This window comes from Carettochelys insculpta, chromosome 4 (assembly GCF_033958435.1).
Source record: "Carettochelys insculpta isolate YL-2023 chromosome 4, ASM3395843v1, whole genome shotgun sequence".
NCBI lineage: Eukaryota > Metazoa > Chordata > Testudines > Carettochelyidae > Carettochelys > Carettochelys insculpta.
Window position 1 is genome coordinate 111,642,460 of NC_134140.1, and position 15,071 is coordinate 111,657,530.

The following is a 15,071-nucleotide window of genomic DNA, read 5'->3' on the forward strand; positions in this document are numbered from 1 at the left end:
GTCCTACCGTGCTTACAATTAGAAAGTTTTCCCTGGGTTAATCTAAATCTGCTATGCCATAGTTTGCACTCACCACCTCTTGTCCTGTCCTCTGTGGCAAGAAAGAACAAATCCTCTCTATCCTTTTTTGGAAACCTTTCAATTCTTTGAAGACTACTCTCATGTCTCCTCTGAATCTCCTCTTTTCAGAATTAAACATGCCCAGTTCCTGTCGTTACCTTTGCTCATCTAGCTTGCGTTCCATCACTTTGATAATCTTTGTGGGGTTTTTTTCCCCCTCTGGTTCTTTTCCAGTTTCTCTATATCCTTTCTATACATTGGTGATCAAAATTAGGGACATTACTCAAACTGAGGCCTACCCAGCACGAGCACTTAATCAGTACTATAACCTCCAGTTACTTGTGTGCTATACCTTTGCTAATGCAAACCAAAACTGGATTAATTTTTTGACAAAGCACTACGTTGTTGGCTGATGTTGAGGTTGTCGTCTTCCATAACCCCCAAATCCTTCTTAGCAGGGCTGCTGCCAAGCCAGTTCTCTCCCATTTTGTATTTGTAGAGCCCCAGTTTACCAATTCACCCTGATCATTTTGGGGGCTCAAATTGGCTTTGAACCTATGAGCACCCTCTGGATTTTCTGTTGGGTACAAAAGAAACAACACAGTCCATGCCATTAACACCATGAAGGGGTAGTTATTTAAAGCGCTTGGATATAGCAGTCTGCATTGGTTCTGAAGGGAAGACTCTCTTCCTTGATTCTCAGGTACCCTTCCAGTGTTTCAGGTATATGAAGTCTTCCTCCTAAGGTGTTCTCTAATAAGTTATCATATGAGGTGCCTGCTAGTTTCGTATTCCGAAATTAAGAGAGGAAACTGGCGAGCAATGAGGTAAAAAAATTGGTATCTGATGGACTAGCCACTGCCAGAAGGAAAGGCTTATCTACTTGGTGACTCTTGTTATTTTGGAAGACCATTAGAATGACAAGAGATGTCTTAGGTTATCTGATTGTTTTGGGAGAAGCCATTCAGAAGGGAATTGGAAGCAGCCCAGGCAGGGCTTTGCTTGTTTAATTCCCATATGGATGTGACAATAGTCACTTTTCATGCATTTCTGATGGTGTCTATAAGTATCTGATTACTCCAGGCAAGTTTGTTTCCGATTGCAAGGAGACGAAAACAAATAAGCAGAAAGACAGATAAATTCGTCTCTGGAAATATCAGCTAGCAGAGACTCCTATCATTCATCATAAAGAACCTCCCAGCCAAAGGGAGGGGCAACTTGGCATCTTGATACACAGACCAGTGGTTCTCAACCTTTTCCGTACAGAAACTCTGCACATATAAAAAAAAAGAGGACTCTCATCAAGTCAAGCCATAAACAGATGGTCACCAACCCCCAATAACCTGGTACAAACCCCATGCTGAGAACCTACGGAACCAGTGAAGACACAGTAAGCAGCGCTATGCAGCTGAAGTGTATGGGTGAATGTAGCCCAGAAAATGTAGTGTTACATAAATCAAGTGAGAATGTTTTACCTGCAACATACCACTGGATTTAGATACATTTTCTGTATAACGAAGTGCCTCAAACCAGCAAACACTTCTACAGGATTGATTAATGAAGAGGATGACATAATGCCACCTTAGCCTCCCAATGCAGTTCCTTCTTGGATTTGCTCCAAGGGATCCCTCATGTAATTAGCTTGCCTCTTTGCCCTTTAACTTTTAACATGCTTCCTAATTAAGCAACTCAGACCTTGAACTCACTATCTGGCCACAGTCACTGTGAAGTGATTTATCGTATGGTGTTGGTCAGTGCTGCCAACCTTCATGTCAGATAAAAGCATCTATTTATTTAACTGTTTGGAATATTTTGTCCCTTCACCGTTCATTGGTACATTTGCTCCTTTTGTAGTGGAAACTTGGGTTTTTAATTCTAGTTTTGAATTACCACGCAGGACAACTCTGTCTCTTCTCCTCTCTTTTCACAGAGAAATATATAAATTGATAGAAATTATAATAGATTTCAAATTGACAGGTCTTGGTTATATTTTTGAACCCTGTACTCCATTAGTTATTCTCAGAAGAATGAAAGCTGAAAGCTATAAAAAAGCCCAGGAAAAAGTGATCACTGTATGTAGATACGGTATCAGTTTGTCTGATATCACAAATGGATTTTTTTGTTATCAAAATTTGATTATATTTCAGTTACCTGCCTTTCTATACATACACTCATCTTTCTACAGTGCTTTGAGATCGTTGAGTGAAAGATGCTATATACGTGCATAGTATTGTTGTAATTATTTTATATTGTATCTGTGCTGCCATAAAACTCAGCATTTAACACTAACATTTGTTTTTGCCTGCTTTGGAGAAAAGGTTTTGTTAATGATTAAGATAATATTGCTGTGGGAAGAACTCTCACATTTTCCAAAATTTCTGACATTATCACATAGCAGAGAAATCTTGTTTCCAGAGACCACACTGAATATTTTAGATATGTATCATGGGGACTCACTCTTTCCTTTTTGCTCATTTAGGTGTGAGAATCTGAAGATGGAACAGCTTAATCTACCCCCCACCCTGCTTTTGGGTGGTCATTCTGACTGTTTTGATATTGAAGGGAGTTAACAAACCATAGGCGTTATGCTCTCTAAATTAGGATTGGCTGTTGGATTCCGAAGTCATGGTAATGACACAGCTGTTTTACATTGCCATTAAGTGGTCTAAAACTGTCAAGAAACCCCACCCACATTCAGTGATGTCTAAATGGAAGGATGTGCATACAGTGATTATGAGGTTTCATCCAAATCCCCCAAGCCATAAAACAGAATTTCCTAATTGTCAGCTGGACTGTGCTGTGCTCATTTAAAATAATTAGTGCAGCAGCTTCAACAGAGCAGGCTTTCTTTTTTTATTTGTACACACACACACCTCTCCGTACAGGTACATATCAGATACGATCGGGTTTCTGTTAATTTCTCACACCATCATTCTGCCAGGCTAGGGAATGGGGAGAGAAAGGAGAAAAGGAAAGAAAGCTATGATCTTTAATGTACACAAATAATTCAGCCCTAAAGAGCCAGGATGAACCAGCTTGAGTGTGTGAGATGGATGGAAACAATTCACCAAATAAATCCAAACTCCATATACATACATATAAAAAAGAAAAGAAAAAAAATCTCCGTCTGTCTTTTTTTTTTTTCCAAGAGGGGTAGCTGAAATCTTTCTTAATTACCGCTTATTTCAGTGACAGAATTGTAATTTATCATTTAGTTGTAATTTGACATATGTTCACACCTTTGCCATTTCCAATTTCCTCCTTCATTCTAATTGTCTGCTTCACTCGCCTGTCATGCGCCCCTCTTGGGATTAATTCGAGCTGTCTGTCTGCACCAAGCTACCAGCACACTTGGGGCTGCGAGAGCGTGACAGTGTCAGCGTGCACACAGTTTATCTAAGGCATTATCCAGCCATCACAGCCCCACATCCTCTCTTCCCCCATTGTTTATTGTTTATTCCATTTTACATTTGTGACTTTTCAATGTTTTATTAGACTCTAATTACGCTCTTGGCTGTCAACAGAGAAGAGAGGAAGTATTATGTTAATTACTGGGGGAGGGGCCCTCAGAAGAGGTAATAAATGGTCCAGTAGATGTCTCTCTCTCTGTCTCTAACACACACATGAGATTTAAATGCTCTTCCTTCATCTTCCTCCACAGCTGTTTGTATGAGTTCTCTTTCTCTCTCACACACACACTCACTATAAAGCATTCAGCTATTGTGCACACATGCTTTCCCCTTTGCTCGCTAGCATAATGTTACGGGGTATTAGATTTCCGCCTGCTGTAAACACAGCATTCCCCATCATACACTAGGGGCAAAATGCATTAATGGGGCAACTGCACTGACCTCACCAGGGATGAATTTGGCTCAGAATGTTTGGTTGCTAAGGATGGTAATATAATGGGAAAGGTCAATTTTATGCCCTGCCTCAGAGTATGTATCAGGGCTAAAAATTAACTTGTGAGAGAATGGTTCTAAGAAATTGCTTGTGCTTTTCACTCTCTTATAGGCTGTGCTCAGCCCACCCAGACTCAGCTTCCTTCCTTTAATTACTCACACAACACAAAGCCACATTCAGCCTTACACACGGATGCTGCAATTGTCTCTCTTTTGGTGCTCTTCTACAAGGGTTTCACAGTAAATAGAGTGATGCATTTCGCGCACCGGTCCCTTTCCTCATAGCACTTCTGACCAAAACGTCCTGCCCTTTTGTCAACTCCCAGAAAGACCCTAGCTTGCCAGGTTGCTATAGGAGAAGAACACGTGCAACAGAAACAGGTGCTTTTTATGTACTACAAGCAGGAAACTGAACTGCATCATCCTACCAGTCAGGTACATTTGCAACCTGAGCAGCAACCAGTGGTTCCAAAGAGGCTGAGTTTGCCATATAAGACGGCAATATTAAGGCTGAAAAATCACAACACTATTCAGGTATCTGATAACATTTCTTTTCCATAGATCTCCAACTGTTTTATAAAGGAGGCTAAGAAGCTCTATGTCCATTTTATATAGAGGAAAGCTTCGACACCAGCAGATGGAGTGACTTGACCAAGGACACAGGGCAGATTGGTGGCAGAGCAGGTATAATAGAACATGTCTCCTGCCAGTCCAGAGCCATATTTATTTGATCAGTCTGTTCCTCCGGTGCCTTTACTTACCATCTCCGGAGGCCTAGACACAGCAGACTGCCCATAACTAGAAGAACCCCCTGGATCTCTGCTGAGCATCGCACAGGGGCAGTGGTAGCTGATGGCATTGGCTGAAGGTAGTGAAGAGTAGAAGTGTGGAAGATGAGTGAGAAGATCATGGGGATTGTGATGCATCAGAGATGCTTGAAAAGAAACTCTCACCTAACTCTGGTCTGAATGTGCACAGTCACCCTTGCGCTGTTTTACGTACAAGAATGCTGCACATAGAGGATCAGACTGGCTATGTCCAAGTGTGCCTGTCACCTTTAAAATGGAGCTCTTAATGATGCAGAGGCTATGGCTACCCTCCACAGCCCAAATACTGAGCACAACAATAAAATTTACAAGGATCATATCCGTAACAGAGAAATGATGGATGCAGACTGATGTGTAATGGACACAGGGCATCCACCTTCCCGAGCACCAGAAATCCAACATTCCAAATGTGTAGACGTTCCTTTATATGTATATTGATATCATTATGGCATTCATACCTGTCATATTACATTAATCACTCTATATTCTGCTGGGCTCCACATGATAAATTCCAAGAACAGCTGCAGTCCCACGTGTGGAATGAAACAAAGGTACAAAGATGCCCAGCAAGGACATATATATTGGCTTTGTGCCCTTCCCCTTCTCCCTTTTACGGTCTATATAGAAGGCAGAAAAGTTATTTTGTGTGTTTGATGTCTGCCGGTTGTTGATCTTTAAAAAAATCAGGAACATCAAATCTTATCTTTATTGTTTTTTCTTGATGACTTTTTAGATGATTTAGAGATGTGGACTGCAAATTTTTACATGCCCTTATCCAAAGAAACATGACAGCTGAATCTTTAATACAGAAAGCTTTTCTCCTGGATATTTAAGCTAAATAATAAATAATAAAACAACAGAGAAAAATTTCCAAGTGTTTTAAGTTGAAATAGTAATTGCTTCCCATCTCAATTATTCACCTTTTGTTTGCATGGATTCCCTTGCTCAAGTAAAGTCCTCCCAACTTGGATTGATTAAGAGTACTTGTTGAGCATTAAAAACAAGTGAAGTATGAAAATAACCATTTCAGTAATTTTAAAGCTATGAACATCTACATTTGGCCATTTTACATCTACCAACTTAGGGCAAAGCCAACAGGAGATTTGCCTGCACACTGTCTACATAATAATGGCAGGATTTGACCCTTGAAGAATTAGAAAGGAAAGGTATTTGGCTTATTGATGGATGAGTTAAGCTACATTTGTTAGCTCCAAAAACCAAATAATCCCATGGCTTCGATGTCCCATGGCTTCCGTGTCCTATGGCTGCCCTGGGACACCAGCCCTTTCCTTGAGGAGCTGCTGAACTGTGCAGAACTGCTACAGTTTAAGGCATTTTCAAGCTCTGTGCCAAATTGTCAGAGCTCTGTAAGTCAGTTGCTTTACTTTCGTTTGTGAAATGTACAAGTTCTGTTGTTGGAGCTTGGAAGTTTTGCATAATTCTGTCCAATGGCTGCATTGCCCATATCAGTCCTGCAGTATGTAATTTGTCCAGGGTATGAATCCCGTGATATCCTGGGGTCCAGATGCGTATGCTGAAATAGTGTGTTTTATGGTAATATGAGAACTCTTATAACAATACTCGGTAAGCATTTTTTTTTAAAAAAGTCAGTATAATACCTCCTCTCAAATAACAATCATGCATCAAAAACAAGCAAAGAAACCCCCTCTCCCATTTTTAAGCAAAACCCCCCCACATTTTAACAGGTTTTTAAAACTATGTATTGTAAATGTGCCTATTGCCACCTCCAGGCACAAAATGTAAAATCACTTGCAATTAAATTCCAAAATGACACAGTGTCAAGCTGAAAAACTCCACATATCGTTCCAGAACCAGCTCCCTCCCAATCCATCCCATTAGGCAAAAGCCAGAGTAAATTGGTAGGCCTTACAGCATACCCTGGAGGTGCACACATTTGAACTATATTGGACCAAGGAGCAAGGAGAATTCCAGCATGGAGTGTCTGCCATTCACCCCAAATGCAGGCATAAAAATCTAGTGACTGTAAGTGCAAACATGTACATTTATTTTTATACAGTATATTTGGATTTCCTGTACCTTTTGATAAGTGCTTTGAGCCTATCCTTAATGGATCTGAGTGCTTTTATAAATATTTTAAATACATAGAAACAAATATAAAATTCTGAAAGCACAGAACCTCTCTCAAAAATAGTGCTTGCCCCAACATTAGTAATAACCCTCACACTGGATTGTCCAATGTCCTTCAGCACATCACCTTGGCAACAGACCAAGAAAATAGATGAGCTAAACAGTGTAAGCTAGAGGTCAACACATCTAGGCTGTGATGAATCCTGGAACAATGAATTCCAGAATCAAACCCCCTGTGTAACGTTGAATAAAATCCAATTTGGCTGGAGAGAAGAGATACCAATTTTGAAACTGCAAAAGTGCTCATTCTGAATGGGACTGGCATCTGGAAATCTCTGGTTCACAAAGGGCATGCTTGCTCAGACCGGTGTTCCCTCTCATTTTAACCATCCACAGGAAGAATACATTTTGCTAAGTGCACCGAGGCTTGTGTGGATGTGCACTGTTGACAGAAACATGTTACCCACTGTGGGTAGCTGGGGGTGTTCTGCTAATCAAGTGGGTGGCTCAGCTTACAGGGAACACTGGCTCGGACTAGGCAACCTTTAAATTGTTTTATCTGTCAAGAGTTGCAGTCCTCAGCAGGCATGCGGCAACTCACAGGGTGCTAGCATTACAGCCTTTCGGACATTTATGTAAGCCTTAATTATTGCACCTTGTGACTACTGTGAGACAGCTTGGAGCTTCTCGTATCATTGTGGCAAGTTGGATTCAGTGGTCAACTTTGCCCTTGTTATCATCCCTTGTATGACCAAGACAATGCCAGTTTCCAACCTTCCAGTCCTGGCTGGCATTACTCACACGGTAGATTAACTGTGCTGGCAGGACCCTGGCTGTATTGCTGCACACAGCCAGCTCTCAAGAAAGCTAACTTCACCACAGTAAACCCTCGATTTAATGGACTAATGGGAGGAAGAGGTGTCTGTTAATGCCGAAAGTCCATTATATCTGAATGGAATATACTGTATGAGGATGCACAGACCTTCCCAGTCCATCACTCACTCCTCTCCTCTGCCCCCACTTCCCTTCTCCCCTCCTGCCCCATTCTTCCCCTCACACCTTGTAATGGGTTTCAGGGGTCCCCAAGCACTGCACCCCATCAGCAGGTAGAATGGGAAGTTTATTAGTTGATAGAGGCACAGCTCAGTACTGAGGTGTCAGTACAGCAGGCAGAGACAGCCATTCCAATCCATCGTGGGGAAAGGCGCCCGAGGGGTGCCCCATCTGGGGTCTAGCTTCCCCCTCAGCCCAGGCTGGCTGCCTTCCTTCTCTCTCCCTCCGCTTCTAACTCCCGCCTCCCATTCAAACCCCACTCAGCTCCTCCCTGCTCTTTGTTAAGGTCAGAGGTATTACATGCCAGCTTTGGTTACAGCCCCAGGGGGTCATCCCTAGCCGCTGTCAGCTGCTCTGCCTCTCACATACACACATCCAGCCTGACTCTCATGGCCCCCACCCCCACCTCCCTCTCCCAATTGCCAGGAGAGGAGCTGAATGCCAGCCTGGCTCTTTCCACCTCCTGCAGCTCTCAGCTCTGCGGCTCCCCCAGCCCCCGGCTCGGAGCCACCGACGCGAAGGTGGAGCATGGCCACCCCCAGCCTGCCAGGGTGCCGACGTGCTCCACACACAGGGGGCTGAGAGAGGAGAGCTCCTGTGTCCCACCGCAGCCCCCACCCCCACTTTCCCTGGCCCCAGTGGCCCCAGCCACGGTGGTGGCCCATCCAGCCCTGGCAACCCCAGCGCTCTGGCAGTTCCTCTAGCCCTGGCAGCGGCTCTGGTGAGTCTCTGGCATTTAATTTCGGGGGAGGGTGGGGGTGGGGCAATAGACAATGTCCGTTATTTCCAAAGTCCATTATATCAGGGTCCATTAAATTGAAGGTTTGTTGTATTTCATCTCAAAGCTGGTAAAAGTCAAGCCGCTCCTTTGCAAAAGAGATGAGCCTCTCAGCCAGTGCATTAGATGCAATATTTCTGTGGGAATATGGCAGCAGGTGGGGTGAGGCTGTATTTTGGATCTTTGGTGGGTCTCTCATCGGGTGGACAACCCCAGTCTGCATCCTGGATCAGCTTTTGCTTGCCCCTGTGATCAACCCTAGGTACTGAAAGATCCTTCTTCAATACAGCAGGTTGCACTGGGGTCACAGGAGGCTTTATTATGCATCTTGCCTCTTGAGCTTCCCATCTTGCCCCTGCTCAAGTAGAAACAGCCTGCCATCTGCTCACTGTATCATCCTGAAAGTGGCTGGAAGTGCTTGGCGGAGTCTTCACACAAGGTAGCCATGATAGGCTACTTATTTTACTTACCCAGCATGCAATTCACTTCTTGTGCCATCAGAAACCATGTGTCAGATGAAGATCTCATCTGTATTATCAGCCCCATGTTAATGTGGTATTTACTCTTAAACTTCATAGGTGCTGGCTTTTTCTGGGCTCTGGCTGGTGCTCTGCCCCAGGTCCTGCCACCACCCAAACCCTCCCTGTTTCTTCCTGCCCTCCATGCTGCTTAGACCAAGCCCCTCTTTCCCCTACTGTTGTGCCTCTTCCTGGGCACTGTCCCTACTCCTCCCCCTTTCTCCCAGAGCCGTGTGAACTCCACAAAACAGCTGATTGTAGTGGGCAGTTAGTGCTGGGAGGGAGGTGGAAGAATTGATCAGCAGGGCCTCTGGCACGTGAGAGGTGTTGAGGAAGGAAGGAGGCTGGCTACTAGTGGGTGCTGAGCATCTGCTAATGTTTTTCTGGGTGCTCCAATCCCAGAGCACCCCTGGAGTTGGCGCCTCTGTCGCATTCTCACAGAAAATTTGGAGCACTATCAGAGTTCAGTTAATAAATGTAAAGAACTGGGATTGTGCCTCATTGCAGCTGAAAAGGAGAAGTCAAAATTAAAAATAAAAGAAGGTATGGGCAGATATAACAGAGAATAGCTCTGGAACAAAGCAGTGTGTCCGGAGGTCATGACTGCACTCATGCTATGGACAGCGGGGCGTTCTGCTCTCCTCTGCTCTCTCTGCACTATCAACAAGTGGAGGAATCTCAGGAAGCAGTTCAAATCTTCTCTGGTTTTTCTCACTGGCGTGCCTCTCCTGGATCTCTCGGCTGGGAGGAGTTGCCTGGGACTCTGAAGTGGTAACATCAGATGGCACCTGAGGATTCAGAGTTCTAGAGGAGCAGCGCAAACAGGCCCTTGAAGTCCTTCTGAGCCTGTGTGATGGTCTGCTTTTGGCCCTTAGAGCAGAGTACCACATTGTCTAGGCCAGAATGGTTAGCATTTCTGAAATGGTATTTGCACCCAGATCTGTTTCTTCCTGGGCTTCTTTGCATCTCTTTTGTTTAATTACTATTGCTGTTAATTCTTTACTGCCTACTGGGAAGTCTCCATGCGACTTCAATTAGGTTTGGTGTCATAGTTCCTACTGTAAACAAACCATCATGGCACCACTGACTGGCACTTTAGCCCTAGCCATGTATTTCCTCTACTTTCAACTTCTTGAATGTGTCATTATGGCTCACATGTTAAATCCTCTTCTACCACACAGGCTTATAGGGTGTGTTCAGGCCAGGTCTGCAGTGCAGCTCACATAGCATTGCTTGTAAGGTTTTGTCTATGCTGTCGAGTTGCAACAGCACTCTAACAAGGCAGTGTGATCGTGGAACCCGTGCTGGGAGAGAGCTCTCCCAGTGCTGTAGGTAACCAGCTCTACGAAGGGAATAGCTAATAGCACAGGGAGCGTGGCTTCTTGTGCTGGGAGCCTGTTTACACTGACATTTTATAACCCTGTAATGTGCTGTGCTTGGGGGTGGGGTGTGTTTTTTCACACCCTGAGTGAGGAAGTTACAGTGCAGTAAAGTACCAGTGTAGACAAGCTGAAAAAGTTTAACATCCCATCAAAGGCAAAATTGAATGGATTTACAGTCACTTTGATTTTGCCTAACACTTGCTGTCTGCATTATCACCCTTTCATTATTATTTTAATATTTAGGGCTTCTCGAGTTTCCAAATCACAAGCTACAGACATTCATAAACAGATGCCTGAGGTACATCCTTCACATCAAATGGCAAGATTTCATCACGAATGAGGAGCTTTGGAACGGAGCAGGACAAGAACAACTTGATGTTCAAATCAAGAGAAGAAAGTGGGGGTGGTTGGGCCACACTCTCAGAAAACCATCACTCAGCATAGTCTGTCAAGCTCTCACATGGAACCTGCAAAGAAAATGCAGAAGAGGAAGAACTCAGACAACGTGGAGAAAATCTGCTGAGATTGAAGTCAACAACTGGGGTACTCCTGGATCCTGCTCGAAGTTTTGTCCCGAGACAGAGTGCAGTGGAGGAGAGTTGCAGATGACCTATGCTCCTCCTGGAGTACAAGGGTTTAAGTCAAGTAAGTGAAGTCAGATAGGTAAGTTAGTGTGCAGTGAGCGAGTTAGCAAATGCAAAGCACAGTAACTACTGTGCACCAACTCCCCAGTGGGCATTGTGACTGCACACTAAGGCTATGGCTACACTACCCAGTTATTTTGAAATAACTTAGCTGTTGTCTACACCACACACATGCTATTTCAAAATAAACTCAAAACAGTGCGTCCGTTATTTCGAAATTGGTAACTCTCAATGCGAAAGCAATAATGCCTACTTCAAAACTGCTGTTTCAAAATAGGTGCTATTAAGACAGGCCGTGGCGACACTAGCCCCTACCTTTTGAAAGGGGGATGCTAATGAGTCCTGTCAGCAGATGCTAATGAGGCACTGCTATGAATATGCAGCAGCTCATTAGCATAATGGCAGCCGCATGTGTTTCGAAAGTGCCGCTTTCGAAATGGACGCTGCCAGTGTAGACAGAGGCCTTTTGAAAGGACCCCCCTGGCCTTCGAAAGCCGCTTCTTCCTAAAAACAAATGGGAAGAAGGGGGTTTTGAAGTCCAGGGGTCCTTTCAAAAGGTCACTGTCTGCACCGATGGCATGTGTTTTGAAAGCAGCATGCATGAAACGCACGCAGCTGCCATTATGCTAATGAGCCGCTGCATATTCATGGCAGCACCTCATTAGCATCTTCCAAAGTGGCTCATTAGCATCCTCCTTTCGAAAGGCGGGGGCTGGTGTAGCCGTGGCCGCATGGAATAGCTTTATTTCAAAGTAAGCCAGAAATGGGCGTCAACGGCACTATTTCAAATAGCACTATGGATCTGGAAATGCTATTCCAAAATAGCTGGGTGCTATTTTGAAATGCATTTTGTGTGTAGTTGTGTTATTTCAAAATAAACTAACAACTGTTTGGAAATATCTCCTTCTGAAATAGGGCTGAAGTGTGGCTGTAGCCAAAGAGTGACCTCAGGTGGTTTATCTTAATACATCTCCACAGGGCATTAAGCAAATGTTCACAAAAGGCACTCTGTCAAATATTGTAAGTAGTCAAGAGGGAGGGCAGAGTTAATGCTGCTGTTGAAACCTTAGATGCTGCATTATCTGACCTGATAATTTTAACTATGTAGCCCCATATCTTTTTATTGTTATTAGTTTATTTGTATTACAGTCACATCTAGAAGCTTCAGCTGAAATCAGGGCCCCACTGTTTTAGGTGCTGTATGTATATTTGGTAAGAAAAATTACCTGCTTTATATGTAACTTACAGTCTATCCCCTATCCTTCAATCACTTATGCACATGCTTAATCGTAACCATGTGAACAGCCTCATTGACATAAGCATGTGCATAAGTGTTAGCAAGATGCAGGACTATATAAACATGTCAGACAAAGAGGGGGAGAAAGGAGATATTACTTCCTGCTTTTTACGGAGGGATAACAAAGAGACAGAGAGAACGACTTGCCCAAGGATGCGTCTATGATTCTGTGAGTCACAGGAAGCAGAGCAGGAAACTGAAATACATTCATATCTGCTGATCCCTGGCCCAGTCCCTAACAACAAGACCATCCTTCGTCTCCTAGGCATTCTGTTAAAACCTTTATTAATCCTAGGGTTCTTAATATAGCAAAATAGCAAAAACCAAAATCTATTACTATTTGATCAGCAGAGATTGTAAACTCATCGCTACACAGATTTTCAGCTTCAGGAGCTTAGTTACTCCTCTGACTTTTACAGTAAAACTGGAGACCCTGCTCCTCAGTGATATAAATACCTTTAAGAATCTGGGCCTGAATTACTTGAATGAAGCCGTTCCAAGAAAATAAATAGTTTCACACAGCTACAAATTGTGGTTCTTTTTAAATGGATGTCTGTAGATTTGGGGAAATTTTCTGCTGTGTATTAGCAGTACACAATTTCAGATAGTCATATCTGTATCCAATCAAAGCCATTTTTTTTCAAACCTAGCAAAACACACCCTTCCCTATTAATGATTCTATCCATTGCAAAGTTCAAATTTTAGACATTGTGGCTTTTGTTTTTGAAGTGGGGTTTTTTTAATCTCACTTATTCTTCCAGAACCCCAAACAGCTAGATTTTCCCTCAAAGTTTCTGAAAAATTAACCATCAGGAACAGCATCAACATTTTCAGTCCCAAAGGAAAATATTTGGAAAAGTCCTGAATCTGACAACAGGATGTTCTCATGGAAACTGTTTCATAACTTAAATTGCAGTAGTTGCTATTGGTGTCTGCTATAAAGATTATACCTATGTATAACATATATAGATATGAATATATACAAAGGACAGATGCTAGAATAGGATTTCTGACGCTGTAGCTTGTCGGCATTACAGCACACAGTCATTACTTTTTTAAAACCTAATGGGAAAAGTTTTCCACCATTAGCACAAAATTCCAGTATGAGAATTTTCTTACCAGCTTTCTTTTCAAAGATGACTTGTGTCATTAGCCTTATAAAGAGTTTTCTGTTCCCTCCCACCAATTCATCAATCTGTTTGTTTCTTAATCCTTTAGGGGTGAATCCCAACAAATGGTGGTGATGTTTTTAGGTGTCAAGGGCACAGGACACTGGCTTTGTGCCTAAAAATGCTGCAGGTGTCAAGGGCTGACCAGGACAGAAGGTCTTCTGAGTCATCAGGATCAACCAGGGAAAACCGTTCGGTGAGTGAAGAACTGCTGAAAAGCCTTTTCTACAATTATGGGTTTTCATTCACAGGTCTGTACATTCCTTTGTTATGTTTTGAACAGCACAAAAAGAAGTTAGGAATGGAGGAACTGTCAGACTCAGTCAGACTACTGGTCGGTCTAGTCTGGGATCCTGACTCTGATAGTGAACACTCCTGGATGTTTCTGAGAACAAAAATCCCTGCAGCAGGTAGACATGTGACAGTTTATTCCTCATGGGTATGTCCACACAGCAAAGCTATTTAGCAAGAACAGATGTTATTTTGAAATAAGCTTGCTAACATCTACACAATGCAACCTCTATTTTGAAATAATTTCGAAATAATGGTTGGCTTATTTCAAAACAGGTAAAACTCATTCCAGGAGGAATAGCGCCTATTTCCAAAGAGCTATTTTGAAATAGTGTCTGTGTAGACAGGGAGTAGATCCTACTTCAAAATAAGCCATAGTGCGCCCAATGGCTCTATTTTGAAATGGGCTGTATTGTGTGTAGATGCTCTATTTTGAAACAGCTGAGGGCAGTTTTGAAATGCATTTTGTGTGTAGCAGTATTATTTCAAAATAAGCTGTTCTGCAAAATCTTTTCCACGATAGCTTATTTTGAAATAAGGATGCTGTGTAGACATACCCATGACATACCCATGGCTGCATCTACTCTACAGTTCCATTGCAAAATGACGGCCTTTTGAATAACAACGTCCACACAGGCCAATGGGGAGCGAAGGTTCGACCTGCCCTCTTGAATAGTCCCCACTGCACTTTTGAAAGAGAGTGTCCATATGTCCCCGGGCGCCCTTTTGAAAGAACGAGGGTAGGACATGCCATGGGCAGGGTCACATGGCAGACTAGCCCTTCTGGGGCCTCCACCTGCTGTCCCCACCCTACCCCAAGGGCCTTGGGTCATCCACCGCTTGTGGGGCTCCCCACCCCAAGCCTCAGCCTGCACACACTGAGGGACAGCTACCTGTCCCCAGGCATGCAGGGAGAGTGAGTGGAGGAGGCACCCAGGGCCCCCATGGACCCCAAGCAGCCCCCTCCCCCATCAAGGCTGTGGCCGGCGCACTGGCTGTGGTCCTGGCTGCCATATGTCAGCGGCTCCAGGTGGCCACCCT